General features: G+C 37.5%; 1 protein-coding gene across 1 annotated transcript in view; it reads right to left on the bottom strand.

The window, feature by feature from the left end:
* SLC22A14 (solute carrier family 22 member 14) overlaps window positions 1-22323 on the bottom strand; it is a 47869-nt gene that overhangs the window by 13054 nt on the left and 12492 nt on the right. The window lies entirely within an intron of this gene.

The following is a 22323-nucleotide window of genomic DNA, read 5'->3' as shown; positions in this document are numbered from 1 at the left end:
TGGGAGCCACTTACCAGAATCTGCTTCTGGCTTCAAACCTTAATGTTATCAGTACTTCTCTCTTTTGTTTCTGAAGTCTCTTAGTATAATTCGTCCACCATTGACACAACCATCCCTCACTTTTAGTACAAACTTAGATTTTTAGTGGTTGAGAAAGTGTTGTGCTTCTGTTGTCATGAATGACCAAGTTCTTAAGACCCCTCTTGCAATTTCCCCTGACCTAAACTTTCTTTACTCTAACAATGAGGCACCAGTGCGCTTGCAAAAGGTAGGAGAGAGACTCTTTCTCCAACACAAACAAAGACCTGCATTGGGGGTCTAGGAGCTGAGGCCCATGAGGGAGGCTGAAAGCCTTGGCCATAGAAGGTGGGAGCCATGGCTGATACAGGGGGCACCATAAATAGTAGGGTGACAAATGGCAGCATGGAGCCAAACTGCACAGGCAGGTAAGGGGGAGAAGAAAGATAAGCAGTACTGACCATAAGGAGATTGTTATCTTGGAACTGCAACAAGGAGGGAAACTAAGCTTAAAACTGTTTTGAGCCAAAAACCTCAGCAGGCCTAAAAGCTCCTGGATAGGGCACACTTTGGCTCTGAGCAAGAACAGAAACCAGCCTCCTCTGAGGAAAATTTCTTCAAGTTGAGGCTGCAGGACTTTGACAGAGGAATGTCAAGTGGAAAGGTTATGGCTTGAGAAGGCAAGTCATTCTGACAGTGAATAGAACCCAGAGACAACAGACTTGGACTGTACGTGTTAGGACTGTCAGATACAGAATGTAGAACAGCTACTGTATCAACTTCCTAAAGAAATAAAAGATATAATTGCAAAATGAACTTAGAATTAGAAGACAACTTTGGAAGGAAGACAGAAGGATACATGTCGGATCTATTAAGTATAGAGTATAAGAGGACTCAGCAAGATGGCAGTCGAGTAACAGCTTCCTTGCAACTGAACATGGTGAGTCTGGGGAGACAAGACTCCAGGCATCTCTGGTTGGTGGGATCTGCCTATAAACATCCCTTTGAGGACCCAGGGACTCAGCGAGAGACTTCTGGAACCCAGGAAGAGGACAAAAGCAGTGGAAAACTGGCAAGTGGTTGTGTATGTTCGTTTGGTCTAATCCCACAGGCAGCTGTAAGTACAACAGCAGTGAGATTAAAACTGGAAAGGCCTTACCTATGAGCTGCTTTGGGTTTTTTGGACTTGGCACTCAGTTGAACTACCTTGGGAGAACTTGGGCAAGAGTGTAGAGGACTTTAAGAGTTGTCTAGGGCCCCAGACTGAGCCACTGAGGCAGACAGAGCTAATAGTGTTCAGCTGTGGGCCACACGGAGCCATTGTGGGAGAAGTACCCCCAGCAAGTTTCACCCTCAGGGTTGCAGAGCAAGGATCGGGCAGGAGCTAGTAATCTAGTGACTGAGCAGCCTAAAGGCAGGGACTGAGATGCCTTGCAGCCTTAGCCCTCAGGGGCATAATAAGTGAGACCAGTTTTGGCACGCTGGTTAAGTGGATAGCTACTTCAGGAGTGATCCCAGAGACAAGCGCTTTAATGGCAAAGCTTCTGCTTAGCCAAGTTTAGCAGTTTAAAGTGGCTTTTACATTGGCTGAGGTGAGATTTAGGCTCTCCACCCTGCAAGGTTTGAGAAATCAGCAGAGACCTCCAGTCTCTATCTTGTACAGGCATATCAGCAGTGTGATTTACATCTCATACACCAGAAGATCACCTGTTTCCCAGACAATATTCAGTAAGATATACACACTGCTTTGTTTTGTTTTGTTTTGTTGGTTGTTGTTTTGTTTTGTTTTTTAATTTCAACATTTTCCCTATAGATTTTTCTTTTCTTTTTTTCTTTTCTTTCTTCATTTTTCTAGTTTAAATATAATTTCCCATTGTTGCCTTTTTCAACAATTAGAACTTCATTTTTGCTAGTGTTTCTATGCCTATTATTTGGTTTCTCCCCCCAGTTTTATCCTGTAAAGTGTTCTGTTTGCTTGTTTTGGTTTGATTTATAAAGCATTTTTGTCTTTCCTCTCTACTTGGTGGAGGTGGGGAACTGTGTCTGAATAGGCTAGCAAAGAGCTGCTGACCTCAAGGGAACCACCCAATCTGACACCCCCAGAGATTGGGGGGGTTTAAGGTTGGGTCAAAGATCTCTACTGTACACCTATATTGCTCTGTCTCCCTCTTTCTGTGCCCCTCTTCTTTTTGTCAATATTCCCTTTTACCCACCCCCTCTCCTTTCTCTTTTTCCTTTCTTTTCTTTCTTTCTTTCTCTTTCTTTCTGTCTTTTTTCCCTTTTTGCTCTTCAATGTTCTCATCCTTCTGGTCCTATACTGAAAGGACTCATCAAAACCCTGGTCCAGAGGCACGGCAACTTAAAGAGCAAGAGAAAGTGAAAGGAAAATTAGGGCAAGGAAACAGATAAAAGAAATCACTAATGAGAAAGTATCAGTAGAAAAATCCTGGCAACATGAAAAACCAGTCCAGAGCCAACCCCCCAAGGAACCGTGAGGTAGCTACTGCAGAGGATTCCACCTATAAAGAAATGTTAAAAATGACAGAAAGGGAAGTTAGAATACAGATGATGAAACAATGAAGGAAATGATGGAAACAATGAAGGAAACTGCTGAAAAAGTGGAAAATAAACAAAAAGAAATCCAGAAACAGAATCAAATAAGAGATGAACAATATGATGAATATAAAAAGGATACAGCAGAGCTAAAGGTACTGAAGCAGTCAATTAGGGAACTTAAAGATGCAATAGAAAGTATGAACAACAGAATAGACCATGCAGAAGAAAGAATCTCAGCGGTAGAGAACAAAGCTCTTGAGATAACTCAGATAGTTAAACAGGCAGAAAAGAAGAGAGAGAAAGCAGAACATTCACTGACAGAATTATGGGACTTTATGAAGTGTTCAAACATACAAGTTATAAGTATCCCAGAAGGGGAAGAAGACTGTCCTAGGGGAATAGAAGCAATACTAGAGAATATTATAAATGAAAATTTCCCAAATATCAGCAAAGATTCTGACACACTCCTTTCAGAGGGATATTGGACCCCAGGTTGCCTCAATTGTAACCAAGCTTCTCCAAGACACATTGTGATGAACCTGTCCAAAGTCAAACAAAAGAAAAGATTCTGCAAGCTGCCAGGAGTAAGTGCCAGTTGACCTACAGAGGCAAATCCATCAGGGTGACTGCAGACTTTTCTAATGAAATATTCCAAGCAAGAAGACCATGGTCATCTACATTTAATCTACTTAAACAGAACAATTTCCAGCCCCGAATTCTATACCCTGCTAAGCTAAGCTTTAAAATTGAGGGAGAAATCAAATCATTTAATGGTATACCAACACTGAGGAAATTCACCACAACAAGACCAGCTCTACAGGAAATACTTCAACCTGTTCTACACACTGGATCTACAGCAAAGTAAGAACTCAGCAATTAAAGGACAGAACCTAACTTCCACACTGATGCAAAAGATAAAACTAAGCAATGGACTCTCACAAAATAAGACACTACCATACTTATCAATTATCTCAATAAATGTTAATGGCTTGAATTCCCCACTGAAGAGGCATAGATTGGCTAATTGGATTAAAAAACACAAGCCTCCATTTCCTGTCTGCAGGAAATACACCTAACTTCAAAAGACAAATTAAAACTCTGAGTTAAACGTTGGAAGACAATTTTTCAGACAAATGGAATTCAGAAGAAAAGAGGAGTTGCAATCTTATTTTCAGATACATGTGGATTTAAAGCAATTAAAGTAAAAAAAGACAAAGATGGTCACTTTATGTTGGTCAAGGGAAAAATACAAGAAGACATTTCAATTCTAAATATTTATGCACCCAATTTAAATGCTCCCAGATTCTTGAAACAGACCTTACTCAGTCTGAGCAATATGATATCCTATAACACGATAAGAGGGGACTTTAACACTCCTGTTACAGAGCTGGACAGATCCTCTAAACACAAATTAAACAAAGATATAAGGGACTTAAATGAGATCCTAGAACAACTGTGCTTGATAGATGCATATAGAACATTTCATCCCAAAGATAAAGAATATACATTCTTCTCATCACCCCATGGAACATTCTCCAAAATTGATCATATCCTAGGACACAAAACAAACCTCAACAGAATCAAAAGAATTGAGATTTTACCTTGTATCTTCACAAGGCACTAAAGGTGGAACTCAACTCCAACAAAAACCTTCAATCCCATACAAAGGCATGGAAATTAAACAACCTTCTCTTGAATGACACTTGGGTGCAGGAATAAATAAAACAGGAAATCACTAACTTCCTTGAGCATAACAACAATGACAACACAAGCTACTAAAACCTGTGGGATACTGCAAAAGCAGTTTTGAGAGGAAAATTTATCGCTTTAGATGCCTACATTTGAAAAACAGAAAGAGAGTGCATCAAGAAACTCACAAGCCATCTTATGGAATTGTTAAGAGAAGAACAATCTAAGCCTAAACCTAGTAGAAGAAAAGAAATCTCCAAAATTAAATCAGAGATCAATGAAATTGAAAACAAAAGAATCATTCAGAAAATTAATGAAACAAGGAATTGGTTTTTTGAAAAAAATAAATAAAATAGATAAACCTTTGGCCAGACTAACTAGAAATAGAAAAGTAAAATCTCTAGTAACTTCAATCAGAAATGATAAAGGGGGAAATAACAACTGATCCCACAGAGATACAAGAGATCATCTCTGAATACTACCAGAAACTCTATGCCCAGAAATTTGACAATGTGAAGGAAATGGATCAATATTTGGAATCACACCCTCTCCCTAGACTTGGCCAGGAAGAAACAGAGCTTCTGAACAGACCCATTTCATGCACTGAGATTAAAGAAACAATAAAAAAGCTTCCAAGAAAAAAATGCCCTGGTCCAGAGGGCTTCACACCAGAATTCTATCAAACCATCAAGGAAGAGCTTTTTCCCATCCTGCAGAAATTATTCCAAAAACTTGAGGAGGAAGGAATCGTCCGCTAACACATTCTATGAAGCAAACATCACCCTGATACCAAAACCAGGAAAAGACTCAACTAAAAAAGGATAATTTCAGACCAATTTCATTAATGAATATAGATGCAAAAATTCTCAACAAAATCCCAGCCAATAGATTATAGTTTATCATCAAAAAAGTCATACATCATGATCAAGTAGATTTCATCCCAGGGATGCAAGGCTGGTTTAACATACACAAGTCCATAAATGTTATTCACCATATTAACAGAAGCAAAAATAAAGACCATATGACACCCTTAATAGATGCAGAAAAAGCATTCGATAAAATCCAGCATCCTTTTCTAATTAGAACACTGAAGAGTATTGGCAGAGATGACACGTTTTTGAAACTGATTGAAGCTATCTATGACAAACCCACAGCTAATATTTACTGAATGGAGTAAAACTGAAAGCTTTTCCTCTTAGAACTGGAACCAGCTATGATTTAAGAAAAAAAAAAAGAAAAAAGAACTGGAACCAGACAAGGTTGTCCTCTGTCACCATTACTTTTCAACATAGTGCCTGGAAGTTCTAGCCAATACAATTAGGGAAGACAAGGAAATAAAGGGAATCCAAATGGGAGCAGAGGAGGTCAAACTCTCCCTCTTTGCTGACGACATGATCTTATACTTAGAGAACCCCAAAGACTCAACCACAACACTCCTGGAAGTCATCAAAAAATACAGTAATGTCTCAGAATATAAAATCAATGTCCACAAATCAGTTGTCTTTGTATAAGCCAATGATAGTCAAGATGAGAGGCTAATTAAGGACACAACTCCCTTCACCATAACTTCAAAGAAAATGAAATACCTAGGAATATACCTATCAAAAGAGGTGAAGGACCTATATAAAGAAAATTATGAAATCCTCAAAAAGGAAATAGCAGAGGATATTAACAAATGGAAGAACATACCATGCTCATGGATGGGAAGAATCAACATTGTTAAAATGTCTATAGTTCCCAAAGCAATCTACCTATTCAATGCCATTCCTATTAAAATACCAACATCGTACTTTCAAGATTTGGAAAAAAATGATTCTGCTTTTTGTATGGAACCAGAAAAAAGCCTGTATAGCTAAGGCAGTACTTAGTAATAAAAATAAAGCTGGGGGCATCACCATACCAGATTTTAGGCTGTACTACAAAGCCATAGTGGTCAAGACAGCATGGTACTGGCACAAAAATAGAGACAGACATTTGGAATTGAATAGAAAACCAGGAAATGAAACTAACATCTGATAACCACCTAATCTTCGATAAACCAAACAAGAAAACACCTTGGGGGAAAGACTCCCTATCTAATAAATGGTGCTGGGAGAACTGGATATTCACATGTAAAAACTGAAACTGGACACACACCTTCTCCACTCACAAAAATTAATTCAAGATGGATAAAGGACTTAAATTTAATGCATGAAATGATAAAAATCCTCAAAGAAAGCATAGGAAAAACACTGGAAGATATTGGCCTGGGGAAAGACTTCATGAAGAAGACTGCCGTGGCAATTGCAACAACAACAAAAATAAACAAATGGGACTTCATTAAACTGAAATGCTTCTTACAGCTAAGGAGACAACAACCAAAGCAAATAGACAACCTACACAATGGAAAAGGATATTTGCATATTTTGAATCAGACAAAAGCTTGATAACTAGGATCTATAGAGAACTCAAATTAATCCACATGAAAAAAGCCAACAATCCCATGTATCGATGGGCATGAGACATAGAACCTTCTCTAAAGAAGACAGATGAATGGCTAATAAACATATGAAAAAATGCTCATCATCCCTAATTATTAGAGAAATGCAAATGAAAAACACCCTGAGATACCATCTAACCCCAGCAAGAATGGCCCACATCACAAAACCTCAAAACTGCAGTTGCAGTTTTGGTTGCAGTGGGACTGCAAACTAATACAACCTTTTTGGAAGGAAGCATGCAGAAAAGAACTCAGGCTAGACTTCCCATTTGATCCTGCAATCTCATTACTGGGCATCTACCCAGAAGGAAAAAAAATCCTTTTATCATAAGGACACTGTTTATTGCAGCTCAATTTGCAATCGCCAAAATGTGGAAACAGCCTAAATGCCCACCAACCCAGAAATGGATTAACCCAGTACACCATGGAATACTATTTAGCCATTTAAAAAAATGGAGACTTTACATCCTTTGTATTAACCTGGATGGAAGTGGAACACATTATTCTTAGTAAAGCATCACAAGAATGGAGAAGCATGAATCCTATGTACTCGATTTTGATATGAGGACCCAAGGACATGGTGGGGGTGGGGGAAGGGGAGAGCAGTGAGAGAAAGGAGGGAGGGAGGGGTGGGGAAAGGAAGAGCAGAGAGAGGGAAGGAGGGAGGGGGGTGGGGCCTTGGTGTGTGCCACACCTTTGGGGGGCAAGACACAATTGTAAGAGGGACTTTACCTAACAATGAAATCAGTGTAACCTAGTTTCTTATACCCTCAAATGAATCTTCAACAATAAAAAAAATTTTTTTTCAAAAAAACTAAAAAGTATAGACTATAAATGTCTTAACACAATAATTAAATACATATTAACCAGTGTGATGTGAACACTCCTAATTCTATATGAAATCAGCACATTGTACCCCATAAATGCATTAATGTATACATGATCTATGTGTTTATGATTTAATTAACAAAATAAAAAAAATAAAAATAAAATGTGCTTAAATGTTTTCAGTCATGTTTTCCAACCCCTCACCCACTGACTGCGGGATTGACTTCTCAGAGCATCCCTCAAAACTCAGCCTCTGCATGATCAGTGCTTTATGTCTCAAAGCAACTTATTATATTCCGTATACCAGAAAAGTCTTCCATATAAGCTAAAAGCCAATTTGTTTAAAATGCCCCATATTGCAGCACCTGTGGCTCAATGGAGAAGGGTGCAGGCCCCATATGCCAGAGGTGGCGGGTTCAAGCCCAGCCCCAGCCAGAAACTGCAAAAAAATATATATATAATAATAAATAAATAAATAATAATAATATAATAAAATGGACCATATGATCCTTATTCTTTCCTCTGGAGAAGCACGTATTATGAATTTTCACTTTCACATTAGCTCTGAAGCAGGTGCCAACAAACTACTGCTCTTGCTTTTTAAAATACGGTTTACTGAAACATAGCTTTATCCATTCTTTTTGAGACAGCAACAAGTTGAGTAGTTGTGACAGAGACCTTATGGCCCATAAACCTAAAATATTTACTATCTGGCCCTTAAAAGTTTTCTTATCCCTGCTCAAAGTTTCTCAAACTGTCTATGGTGAATGACCCGTTTCCTTGTTTTATTTTCACTTTCCAGTCTCCCACAGACCAAGATACTTTTGTAAAACTCAGTACACATGAATTATTAAGATACATGAATATTTTTAATTATACAAAATACAAACCTTAATGTTTTATTGGATCTACCAGCACAAACACATATTTCAACAAATATAATTGAAACAAATACTATGAGAAATAGAAAAGAATTGCAGAAAATGTTCATGGTTTTTCTTGAATGTATGCATATATGAGAGATGACATTCATACCTTTTTGTTCTTCAGCTGTCGTAACTAAATAAAAAGTTTGCCTCAAAAAAAATCAAATGTGATTAAATGGGAAGTTGTGGTTGTTGATGTTAAAAGGTTAATCATATTTGACACAAAGAATTAGTACATTGGAATATATAGCTGAAATGTGAAGGAGAGGTAGAGATACGTGGTACATCAAAGGTTTAACATGTATCCAACTGGAATCCTAGAAGCATTATTTAAAGAAATAAAAACAATAACTTTTGTAAAACATGAGGAATATTAATCTGTTGATTCAGGAAACAACTGACTCAAGGAGGATATACATGAAAAAGAAACCCGTGGCTAGAAACATTGTAATGAAGCTGCAGGACACCAGTGAGGAAAGATTTTGATAATCAGCTAAAGAGAAGACAGATCACTGACTAATGAATACCTTCAGTGTCTGCTATCAAGAAGTACAGGCTGTTAAGCAATAAGGAAGTCAGAGAGTATAAACAATACCTTCAAAATGGATATAGAAAAATTATAGTGTGGCTAGAATTATTTATCCAGCAAAATTATCTGTTCTCTCTTTCTGTTCTCTCTTTCTCTTGAATATATGCCTTACCTTGTGAACTTTATAATCAGTTGTTGGTATTTAAAAAATAGCTGGCGGTACTTTTGATGAGATTGTATTAAATCCATAAGTCAAACGGGACATAATTTACATCTAACAACAGCATGAAATCTTCAAATCTGGGAGCATGGAATGAAGATAGGTAGTTAGAGATATCTGCATTTCTTGAATTAAAAAATCTTTTTGATACTTCAAGGGTGAAGGAAGAAATCACAGGGAAAAATTTTAAATTTTCATAAGTGAATGATAAAACTGTAATATACCAAAAATTACTGGTGGTATAAAAGTTCAACTTCATGGGAAATTTAGAGCTTTAGTGTTTTTTATAGAATATTTAAAAAATTCAAAATTGATCAACTAAATGTCTAACATAAGAAGTGAGGAAGAAAACAAAAGAATAAATCAAAATAAAGTAAAAAAATGTGGTAATAAAGTTAAGACAAAAATAGAGGAAACAGAAAACAAAAATGTAAGGGAATTAACAAAGTCCAAAGTTATTTCCTAAATAGATTCATAAGTAGACAAATCTCTGGTAAAATTATATAAAAAAATAAAAAAGCAGCCACAAATTAGTCTTATGTATATACAAAAGGGAATATACAGATACAAGTTTAAACATATTAACTAAATACTAACATTAACTTTATGCCAATGAATTTGAAAAGTTATGGGTATTAAGTTCCTAGATGAAAATAGAATTAAGAAAAAATAGAAAGCCTTACAATTTCTATAAAGACTAAACAAATTAAAGTAGAAGTGAAGAATCATCCCCCCAAAAAAAACATGAGCTACCAAACTTATACAGAACAACTTTTTTTTAGAGAGTAAGAGAAGAAGCACTCCCAAGTCATTCTTACTTTGATTACAAAACTAGAAAACTGAAAGGAAACCACAGATTCATTTCATTCATAAAAATAGATATAAAATCTCTAAAAACATAAGTAAACTAAATTTGACAATATATTAAAGAAAAATACAGGAATGTCAAGATAGTTTTAACCAAGAAATGCAAACATGTTTTTACTATTAGAAAATACAAAAATACTTCTATTACTAGATTAATGGAGTAAAAGCATGTGATCAGGTTTATAGATGCAAAAAAAAAGTGTATTTGATAAAATTCAACACAGATTTATGATTTTGTAGCAAAATCCCAGGAAAAATCAGAATTTCTTTGATGTAATAAAGAAAATCTATCCCTCTCTCCATCAAACTCAAGAGTGAAATGTTAAAATTATTCCACTGAAAATCAGGGAGAAGACAAAGATTTGCCCACAATTACTTCTTCAACTGGCCTTGCCAGAGCAATAAGATAAGGAAATTAGAGGCATAGAGATTGAAAAGACAATAAAACCCCAAAGATACTGCATATAATTAGATACAACAGGTGAACTTAGAAAGGTGACTGTTTATAATGTGAATAAATAAAAGATAATTGCAGGGGGGTGGAGCAAGATGATGAACCAGAAGGATCATTTGGCAGAGCTCTCCTAGTACAACCAAGAAAGAAAGAGAACCCAGCCATACCTGGCACAGGGACTGTACCCAGAGTTATAGATTGGAGTGCACAACAAGGTGGTGGTATACAGGAGACAGCATGTGATCCAGAGAGGTGGAAATCTGACACACCAGGCAAATAATTGGGAGCTGGTGGGAATGGGTGGCATCCCCACAGAGGTCCAGGGATAGGAAGAAGCCTTTCTGCAATTTTCGGATTTTAAGAGAAGCTGTACATTGAATGAAAAGCTTGAAAGAGTGGGCGGGCTCGAGCAATATTCGGCAGCCAGATTTGGGTGCCAGTTGGAGTAGATTTGCCATCAGTTTAGTGGAAGGCAGGGCACTTACACTGGAAAGGTCCCACCTGCCAGCGGGCACCGCTGTGGGAAGGTCATGAGAAGGTTGTGAACATGGGCCTAAAGCATGGCTTTCTTTGTTCTGCCTCCCTGGATAAGAACTCCACTCTTGGGACAGGCTCAGTGGCTTGTGCATTCTATGGGAACAGTTGTCAGGGGCACTGTGAGACCTGCCTCTGAAGGATTCTGGAGAGCTTTATGATCCCAAACCAGTAGGGTGTGAAGGCTCAGGAAATGATCAGGTGATCATAGAGGGCAACTAAGTATGAAACCAGGCATGGGAACTAGAGAGAGGTTGTCGGCTGTGTTCTCCATCCCCCTAAAAACCCATAGTGCCACCTGGTTTCTGGGCCATATATTGCAACATATATACATATATATAGTTTTATATATATATATATATATATAGTTTTATATATATAGTTTTATACATATACTATATATAGTTTTTTTAAAAAAATTTTTATTTTTGTATTTTTTTCTTCTTTTTGTTGCAGAGGTTGCTACTGTTGTTGCTATTTTTGGCTATTAGAGCTCTTTTGTTTTGTTGTGTTGTGTTTTTTGCTAATTTGTTTTGTTGGTTCTATTCTTAACATCCATTTTTACTTTCATCTAGAGAAGGACTCCTGTATTTTTTGGTTACATATTTTAACCTCATTTATTCTCTCTATGTCACTCTTCTCCATTCTCTTTTTTGATAGAGACTCTTCAACTGTTCTCATCTTTCCCACATAAATTGCTATTGTAACACCTAAGATATCTCCTCCTCTTTTTTTCCCCATTAGTCATTCTTATTTCTTCCTTTTTTCCTCTTCTCACCCTCTCCTTTATTTCATACAACTGTATTTCTAATTCTCTATAACTATTCTTATTTTACTATTATTATTATTTTCTTTTTTTCTTTTTCTGCTGAGAACTAGAATGGCACACTGATGGTCAGGCACCGCAGTACTCTGACTCAAGGAGGCCAAGAGATCATGGTCTAGAGAGCCCTTCTACCTTTGACCCTGGGAGGAAAGTATTATCAATTCCACATTGCAGATTGTTTCTATTTCTATTTCATTCTTATTTAATTTTTCCTTTTTGTTTCTTGTTTTTGCTCTTTTTTTTCTCTTCATATTTTTGGCAGAGGAAAAGACTGGCTTTGATCAGGCTGGTAAGGAGCTCCTGATTTCAAGGAACCCAACTGACACAATCCCTCAGAATCCTTGAATTATAGGCACGGCCTTAACACCATGCTAATCAATACCATTTCTTCTATCATTCTCATTCTCTCTTTTTATCCTCCTTCTTTCCTGTTCTTTAATTTTTTTTATCCCACCTCCTTTTTCCTTTTCCTTTTTCTTTTTCTCTTTCCTTCTTTTTTCTTCCTTGTTTCTTGTTTCTCCCTGCATGCCCTTTACCTTTCTCTTCCTTTTGCCCTTACACCAGGAGAACACTTGAACATCTAAATTCTGAGACAACTTAACTCGACACAAAGGAGGAAGTGATAAGTAAAAAGGTAGATAGGAAAGTGAACAAGAAGAAAGCACACATGAGGAGGAACCAACAAAAAAATTGAGGAAACATAAAAAACCAAAACAGAGCATCTCCTCTAAGGAACTATGATGCAGCTACTGCAGAAGACTCTACATATAAGGAATTAATGGATTTGACAGAGGGAATCAAAATATTTATCATAGGCTTGGCGCCTGTGGCTCAAGCGGCTAAGGTGTCAGCCACATATACCTGAGCTGGCGGGTTCGAATCCAGCCCGGACCTGCCAAACAACAATGATGGCTGCAACCAAAAAATAGCCAGGTGTTGTAGCGGGTGCCTGTAGTCCCAGCTACTTGGGAGGCAGAGGCAGGAGAATCGCTTGAGCCCAGGAATTGGAGGATGCTGTGAGCTGTGATACCACAGCACTCTACCCAGGGGTACAGCCTGAGGCTCTGTCTTAAAAATATATATATATTTATCATAAAGACAATAAAAGGAATGGACAAAAAAATGGAAAGACAGAACCAAAAGTTGGAAAAGAGATATATAGAGCATAGAAAGAATAGGGTGGAGGTTAAGGAAATTAAGGAGATAATCAGGGAATGTAAAGATGCAGCAGAAAGCATCAAAATTAGATTAGATCATGGGGAAGAAAGTATCTCAGATGTAGAGGATAAAGTTTTTGAGTTAACATAGTTAGTAAAATGGTTGAAGAAAAGAGAGAGAAAGCAGAATAGTGGCTTAGAAAACTCCCAGACTCCACAAAGCACTCAAACATATGAATAATAGGGATCTTTGAAAGAGAAGAAGATTGTTCCAAAGGAATGGAAGACCTACTTGAGACTATCACAAACGAAAACTTCTCAAGTTTTACTAAACACCTCCAAAACTCTTTTTACATGGATATCGAACCCCACATCAACTCAACTCTAACAGAGCATCTCCAAGACACTTTATAATGAACCTGTTCAAAGTCAAGATGAAAGAGAAATTCTCCCATCAACCAGGGTAAGCATCAACTAGCCTACAGGGGCAGAGCCATTAGGATAACAGCAGACTTTTCAACCAACACTTTCTAAGCCAGAAGACAATGGTCATCTGCCTTCAACATTCTTAAACAATTTTCAGCCCAGAATTCTGTATCCTGCTAAACAAAGCTGAAAAACTGATGGAGAAATCAAACCTTTTGCAAATGTACAAACACTGAGGATATATGCCACAACAAGACAAGCTCTACAGGAAATAATTAAATCTATTCTCAACACTGATCATCACAATGGACCACCTGCAAACTAAACACCCAGAACCTAAAGGTCAAGACTTACCTTCACAATGGTGCAAAGGATAAAACTACACAATAGAGGCTCAGCACCCATGGCTCAGTGAGGAGGGTGCTGGCCACATACAACAAGGTTGGCAGGTTCAAGCCCAGTCTGGGCCTGCTAAACAACAATGACACCTGCAACCATAAAATAGCTAGGTGTTGTGGCGGGCACCTGCAGTCCCACCTACTCGGGTGGCTGAGGCAACAGAATTGCTTAAGTACAAGAGTTTGAGGTTGCTGTGAGCCGGCGACGTAGTGAGACTCTGTCTCAAAAATAATAAATAAATAAATAAAACCAACTACACAACGGACTTTCACAAAATAAAAGGAATACGATTTCAACACACTTATCAATTCTCTCAATAAATATCAATGGATTGAATTCCCCAATGAAGAGGCACAGGCTGGCTGATTAAATGAAAAAAATCATAAGCCATCCATATACTGTCTCCAGGAAATGCACCTATCATTAAAGGACAAATCAAGACTCAGGATAAAGGGTTGGAAAACAGTACTCCAAGCAAATGGAAATCAGATGAAAAGAGGGGTTACAAACTTATTCTCAGATACAAGCAAATTTAAAGCAACTGAAGTTAAGAAAGACAAACATGGACACTGTATACTGGTCAAAGGAATAATACAACAAGACATTTCAATTTTAAATATTTATGCACCCAATTTAAATGCTCCCAGATTTATGAAACAGATCTTGACTAGCCTGAGCAATATGATATCCCATAACACCACAATAGTCAGGAACCTACACCTTTGTGACAGAACTGGACAGAACCTCTAAACAGAAACTAAACAAAGATACAAAGGACTTAAATGTGACCCTAAAGAAATGAGCTTAACATACATATACAGAACACACCATCTCAAAGCTAAAGAATATACATTTTTCTTATCAGCCCACGGTACATTCTCCAAAATAGACCACATCCTAGAATACAGATCAAACCTCAGCAAATTAAAAGACTAGAAATTATACCTAGTATCTTCTCAGATGACAAGGCAGTAAAGGTAGAATTCAACTCCAACAAAACCATTTATCACCACACAAAGATATGGAAACTAAACAACCTTATGATGAATGAAAATTGGGTTCAGGAAGAGATAAAAGGGGGAATTGTTAAAAACATCAAACATAACAACAATGAAGACATGAGTTACCAAAATCAGTGAGATAAAGAAAAGCAGTCTTCTGGGGAAGAGGGAAATTTATAGCATTAGGTGCCTAAATACGAAAAACAGAAAGAGAATGCATCAACAAATTCACAAGCCATCTTAAGGAATTGGAAAAAGAAGAACAAACTAATTCCAAACCCAGCATAGAAAAAGAAAATAATCAAAATTAAATCAGAGATTAACAAAATTGAAAACAAAAGAATCATTCAGAAAATTAATAAAACAAAAAGTTGGTTTTTCAAAAAAATAAATATAACCAATAATACTTGGGCCAGATTAACTAGAAACAGAACAGTAAAATCTCTAAGAATGTCAATCAGAAAGGATTAAGGGCAAATAACAATAGATGCCACAAGAAACTCTATGTGCAAAGATTTGACAATGTGGAAGAAATGGATCAATACCTGGAATCACACCCTCTTTCTAGACTTAACAAAAAAGAAGTAGATCTTTTGAACAGACCAATTTGAAGAACAGAGATCAAAGAAATAATAACAAAATCTCCCAAAAACAATAACAAAAAGAACAATATCAGACCCCAGGTGGCCTCAACTCTAACCGAGCTTCTCCAGGACACATTGTGATAACCTGTCCAAAGTCAAGACAAAAGCTCTGTTTGCTGGGTGGCTCCTCCTGACTCCACGCTGCACTGGGGTGAGCTGTGTCAGAGGAGTCACCAGGCCCCTGTGATCCAGTTCCCAGAGACCTCTTGAACCCTTCCACCCGAGACAAGTGCCGATTGAGACAGTTGATTCGGACCTTTTGAACTGGGCTAATAGACTGAGGACTTTTCAGGCGGTGCCCTGGGTGTGCGATTGTAGGAAGGTTTGATTCTCCTTTTCCAACTGGGGCCAGAGGTGGGCAGGCGGGGTGACTTAATTGCTGATTTTTCCACACAGCTGAGACTTCAAGCCAGAGTAGAAGTTGCAATAGGATCGAACAGAAACCAGCTGAAAACAAGACAGAACCACTTTGCTCCACCACACCAGACAGGGCCCCAGTTTCTCAGGCCACAACACTGTACGGGCCCTCGATAAAACCCCAGGGGAAAAACCAAAGGGAGTAAACCATGGGGCGGAATCAGCGGAAAAACTCTGGTAACATGAATAACCAGAATAGATCAACCCCCCCAAGAAAACATACGGCAGATGTGATTGACGATCCCATTCATAAACAACTGGCTGAGATGTCAGAAGTCGAATTCAGAATTTGGTTTGCAGACAAGATTAATAAAATGGAATTAGGAATTCGAGGAGAAATTCAAAAACTGTCTCAAGAATTTAACGAATTTAAAGACAAAACCACCAAAGACTTAGACACACTGAAACAAGAACTTACAGCCCTCAAAGATATGAAAAATACAGTAGAATCCCTCAGTAACAGAATGGAGCAAGCAGAAGAAAGGATTTCTGACATTGAAGATAAAGTCTTCGAACGCTCCCAATCTCTCAAAGAGGAAGAGAAATGGAGAGCAAAAACGGATCACTCACTCAGAGAACTCTCAGATAATTTGAAAAAAAACAACATAAGGGTTATAGGAATTTCGGAGAACGATGAAGTGCCTACCAAGGGCACAGAGGCCCTTCTACATGAAATTATGAAAGAAAATTTTCCAGACATGCCTAGAGAATCTGAAATTCAGATAGCAGACAGCTTCAGAACCCCAGCACGATTCAACCCCAATAAGCCATCTCCCAGACATATCATAATTAGCTTCACTAAAATTAACATGAAAGAGAAGATTCTCAAAACAGCCCGGCGAAAGAAAACTATAACGTACAAAGGTAAGAATATTAGAATAACTGCAGATCTCTCTGCTGAAACTTTTCAAGCCAGAAGAGGCTGGTCATCAACTTTTAATCTCCTAAAGCAAAAAAACTTTCAACCCAGGATCTTGTATCCAGCTAAACTGAGTTTCATCTATGATGGAGAAATTAAATACTTCAATGACATTCATATGTTGAAAAAATTTGCCATAAGTAAACCAGCTCCTCAGGATGTTCTCAGACCTATCCTCCACAATGACCAACCCAATCCTATACCACAAAAGTAAACTCACTCAGAAACTTCGGATCAAACTCCAACTTCCACACTGGCGAAAGGATTAAAAATGTCCACTGGACCTTTGAAAAACTCGATACCCAAAATTCCACCAGACTTATCAATACTCTCCATCAATGTGAATGGCTTAAACTGTCCTCTAAAGAGGCATAGGTTAGCTGACTGGATACAAAAACTCAAGCCAGATATTTGTTGCATACAAGAGTCAAATCTCAACTTAAAAGACAAATACAGACTCAGGGTGAAAGGATGGTCATCCATATTTCAGGCAAATGGTAATCAGAAAAAAGCAGGTGTTGCAATTTTATTTGCAGATACAGTAGGCTTTAAACCATCAAAAGTAAGGAAGGACAAGAATGGTCACTTCATATTTGTTAAGGGTAATACTCAATATGACGAGATCTCAATTATTAGTATCTATGCACCCAACCAGAATGCACCTCAATTTATAAGAGAAACTCTAACAGACATGAGTAACTTGATTTCCTCCAGCTCCATAATCGTTGGAGATTTCAACACTCCCTTGGCAGTGTTGGATCGATCATCCAGAAAGAAGCTGAGCAAAGAAATCTTAGATTTAAAACTAACCATCCAATATTTAGATTTAGCAGACATCTACAGAACATTTCATCCCAACAAAACTGAATACACATACTTCTCATCAGCCCACGGAACTTACTCCAAAATTGATCACATTTTAGGTCACAAGTCTAACCTCAGTAAATTTAAAGGAATAGAAATTATTCCATGCATCTTCTCGGACCATCATGGAATAAAACTTGAATTGAGTAACAACAGGAATCTGCATACCCATACAAAAACATGGAAGTTAAATAACCTTATGCTGAATGATAGCTGCGTCAGAGATGAGATTAAGAAAGAAATCACCAATTTTTTGGAACAAAACGACAATGAAGACACAAACTATCAGAACCTCTGGGACACTGCAAAGGCAGTTCTAAGAGGGAAATTTATAGCACTGCAAGCCTTCCTCAAGAGAACGGAAAGAGAGGAAGTTAACAACTTAATGGGACATCTCACGCAACTGGAAAAGGAAGAACATTCCAACCCCAAACCCAGTAGAAGAAAAGAAATAACCAAAATTAGAGCAGAATTAAATGAAATTGAAAACAAAAGAATAATACAACAGATCAATAAATCAAAAAGCTGGTTTTTTGAAAAGGTCAATAAAATAGATAAACCTCTGGCCAACCTAATCAGGAAAAAAAGAGTAAAATCTCTAATATCGTTAATCAGAAACAACAAAGACGAAATAACCACAGACTCATCAGAAATCCAAAAAATCCTTAATGAATATTACAAGAAACTTTATTCTCAGAAATATGAAAATCTGAAGGAAATAGACCGATACTTGGAAGCACGCCACCTTCCAAGACTTAACCAGAATCAAGTGGAAATGTTGAACAGACCCATATCAAGTTCAGAAATAGCATCAACTATACAAAACCTCCCTAAAAAGAAAAGCCCGGGACCAGATGGTTTCACGTCAGAATTCTACCAAACCTTTAAAGAGGAATTAGTACCTATATTACTCAACCTGTTCCAAAATGTAGAAAAAGAAGGAAGACTACCCAACACGTTCTATGAAGCAAACATCACCCTGATCCCCAAACCAGGAAAAGACCCAACAAGAAAAGAAAATTATAACCAATATCACTAATGAATATAGATGCAAAAATATTCAACAAGATCCTAACAAACAGAATCCAGCAACACATCAAACAAATTATACATCATGACCAAGTTGGTTTTATCCCAGGGTCTCAAGGCTGGTTCAATATACGTAAATCTATAAATGTAATTCAGCACATAAACAAATTAAAAAACAAAGACCATATGATTCTCTCAATTGATGCAGAAAAAGCTTTTGATAATATCCAGCATCCCTTCATGATCAGAACACTCAAGAAAATTGGTCTAGAAGGGACTTTTCTTAAACTGATAGAGGCTATCTATAGCAAACCCACAGCCAATATCATATTGAATGGAGTTAAATTGGAATCATTTCCACTCAGATCAGGAACCAGACAAGGCTGCCCATTGTCTCCATTGCTTTTCAACATTGTAATGGAAGTTTTAGCCACCGCAATTAGGGAAGAAAAGGCGATCAAGGGTATCCATATAGGGTCAGAAGAGATCAAACTCTCGCTCTTCACAGATGATATGATTGTGTATCTGGAAAACACTAGGGACTCTACTACAAAACTCCTAGAAGTGATCAAGGAATACAGCAGCGTCTCAGGTTACAAAATCAACATTCATAAGTCGGTAGCCTTTATATACACCAACAACAGTCAAATTGAAAAAGCAGTTAAGGACTCTATCCCATTCACAGTAGTGCCAAAGAAGATGAAATATTTGGGAATTTACCTAACAAAAGATGTGAAAGATCTCTATAAAGAGAACTATGAAACTCTAAGAAAAGAAATAGCTGAAAATGTTAACAAATGGAAAAACATACCATGCTCATGGCTAGGAAGAATCAACATTATCAAAATGTCCATACTACCCAAAGCAATATATAATTTCAACGCACTCCCTATTAAAGCTCCACTGTCATATTTTAAAGATCTTGAAAAAACATTACTTCGTTTTATATGGAATCAGAAAAAACCTCGAATAGCCAAGACATTACTCAGAAATAAAAACAAAACAGGAGGAATCACACTACCAGACCTCAGACTTTACTACAAATCGATAGTGATCAAAACAGCATGGTATTGGCACAAAAACAGAGAAGTAGATATCTAGAATAGAATAGAGAACCAAGAGATGAATCCAGCTACTTACCGCTATTTGATTTTTGACAAGCCAATTAAAAACATTCAGTGGGGAAAAGATTCCCTATTTAACAAATGGTGCTGGGTGAACTGGCTGGCAACCTGCAGAAGACTGAAATTGGACCCACACCTTTCACCATTAACTAAGATAGACTCTCATTGGATTAAAGATTTAAACTTAAGACATGAAACTATAAAAATACTAGAGGAGAATGCAGGGAAAACCCTTGAAGAAATTGGTCTGGGTGAGTATTTCATGAGGAGAACCCCCCGGGCAATTGAAGCAGCTTCAAAAATACACTACTGGGACTTGATCAAACTAAAAAGCTTCTGCACAGCTAAGAACACAGTAAGCAGAGCAAGCAGACAGCCCTCAGAATGGGAGAAGATATTTGCAGGGTATATCTCTGACAAAGGTTTAATAACCAGAATCCACAGAGAACTCAAACGCATCAGCAAGAAAAAAACAAGGGATCCCATCGCAGGCTGGGCAAGGGATTTGAAGAGAAACTTCTCTGAAGAAGACAGGCGCACGGCCTTCAGACATATGAAAAAATGGTCATCATCTTTAATCATCAGAGAAATGCAAATCAAAACTACTTTGAGATATCATCTAACTCCAATGAGACTAGCCTATATCACAAAATCTCAAGACCAGAGATGTTGGCGTGGATGCGGAGAAAAGGGAACACTTCTGCACTGCTTTTGGGAATGCAAATTAATACATTCCTTTTGGAAAGATATATGGAGAACACTCAGAGATCTAAAAATAGATCTGCCATTCAATCCTGTAATTCCTCTGCTGGGCATATACCCAGAAGACCAAAAATCACAACATAACAAAGATATTTGTACCAGAATGTTTATTGCAGCCCAATTCGTAATAGCTAACTCATGGAAAAAGCCCAAGTGCCCATCGATCCACGAATGGATTAATAAATTGTGGTATATGTATACCATGGAATACTATGCAGCCTTAAAGAAAGATGGAGACTTTACCTCTTTCATGTTTACATGGATGGAGCTGGAACATATTCTTCTTAGTAAAGTATCCCAAGAATGGAAGAAAAAATACCCAATGTACACAGCCCTACTATGAAACTAATTTGGGACTCTCACATGAAAGCTATAACCCAGCTACAACTTAACAATAGGGGGAAGTTGGAAAGGGGTGGGTGGGTAGAGGGAGGGGAATCGGTGGGATCACACCTTTGGTGCATATTACAGGGGTATTTGCGAAACTTGGTAAATGTAGAATGTAAATGTTTTGGCACAGTAACTGAGATAACGCCGGAAAGGCTATGTTAACCACTGTGATAAAAATGTGTCAAATGGTTTATGAAGTGAGTGTATGATGCCCCATAATCATATCATTGTATACAGTTATGATTTAATAAAAAATAAATAAATAAAAAAAAATTGACGGAGAAATCAAATCATTTACGGATATACAAACATTGAGGAAATTCGCCACAACAAGACCAGCTCTACAGGAAATACTTCAACCTGTTCTGCACACTGATCACCACAATGAATCAGCAGCAAAGTAAGAACTCAGAAATCAAAGGACAAAACCTAACCTCCACACTGATGCAAAAGATAAAACTAAGCAATGGACTCTCACCAAATAAGATGAATAGAATACTACCACACTTATCAATTATCTCAATAAATGTTAATGGCTTGAATTCCCCACTGAAGAGACATAGATTGGCTGACTGGATTAAAAAACACAAGCCATCCATTTGCTGTCTGCAAGAAACACATCTGGCTTCAAAAGACAAATTAAAGCTCCGAGTCAAGGGTTGGAAGACAATTTTTCAGGCAAATGGAATTCAGAAGAAAAGAGGAGTTGCAATCTTATTTTCAGATACATGTGCATTTAAAGCAACTAAAGTCAAAAAAGACAAAGATGGTCACTTTATATTGGTCAAGGGAAAAATACAACAAGAAGACGTTTCAATTCTAAATATTTATGCACCCAATTTAAATGCTCCCAGATTCTTGAAGCAGATCTTACTCAGTCTGAGCAATATGATATCTGATAATACCATCATAACAGGGGACTTTAACACTCCTCTTACAGAGCTGGACAGCTCCTCTAAACAGAAATTAAACAAGAATATAAGAGATTTAAATGAGACCCTAGAACAACTATGCTTGATAGACGCATATAGAGCACTCCACCCCAAAGATAAAGAATATACATTCTTCTCATTACCCCATGGAACATTCTCCAAAACTGATCATATCCTAGGACACAAAACAAATATCAACAGAATCAAAAGAATTGAAATTTTACCTTGTATTTTTTCATACCAAAAGGCACTAAAGGTGGAACTCAACTCTAACAAAAATGCTCAACCCCACCCAAAGGCATGGAAATTAAACAATCTTCTGTTGAATAACAG

The sequence above is a fragment of the Nycticebus coucang genome, chromosome 8 (genome assembly GCF_027406575.1).
Source record: "Nycticebus coucang isolate mNycCou1 chromosome 8, mNycCou1.pri, whole genome shotgun sequence".
Lineage (NCBI taxonomy): Eukaryota > Metazoa > Chordata > Mammalia > Primates > Lorisidae > Nycticebus > Nycticebus coucang.
Note: the sequence above shows the minus strand (reverse complement) of the source record. Positions and strands in the feature narration are given on the sequence as shown.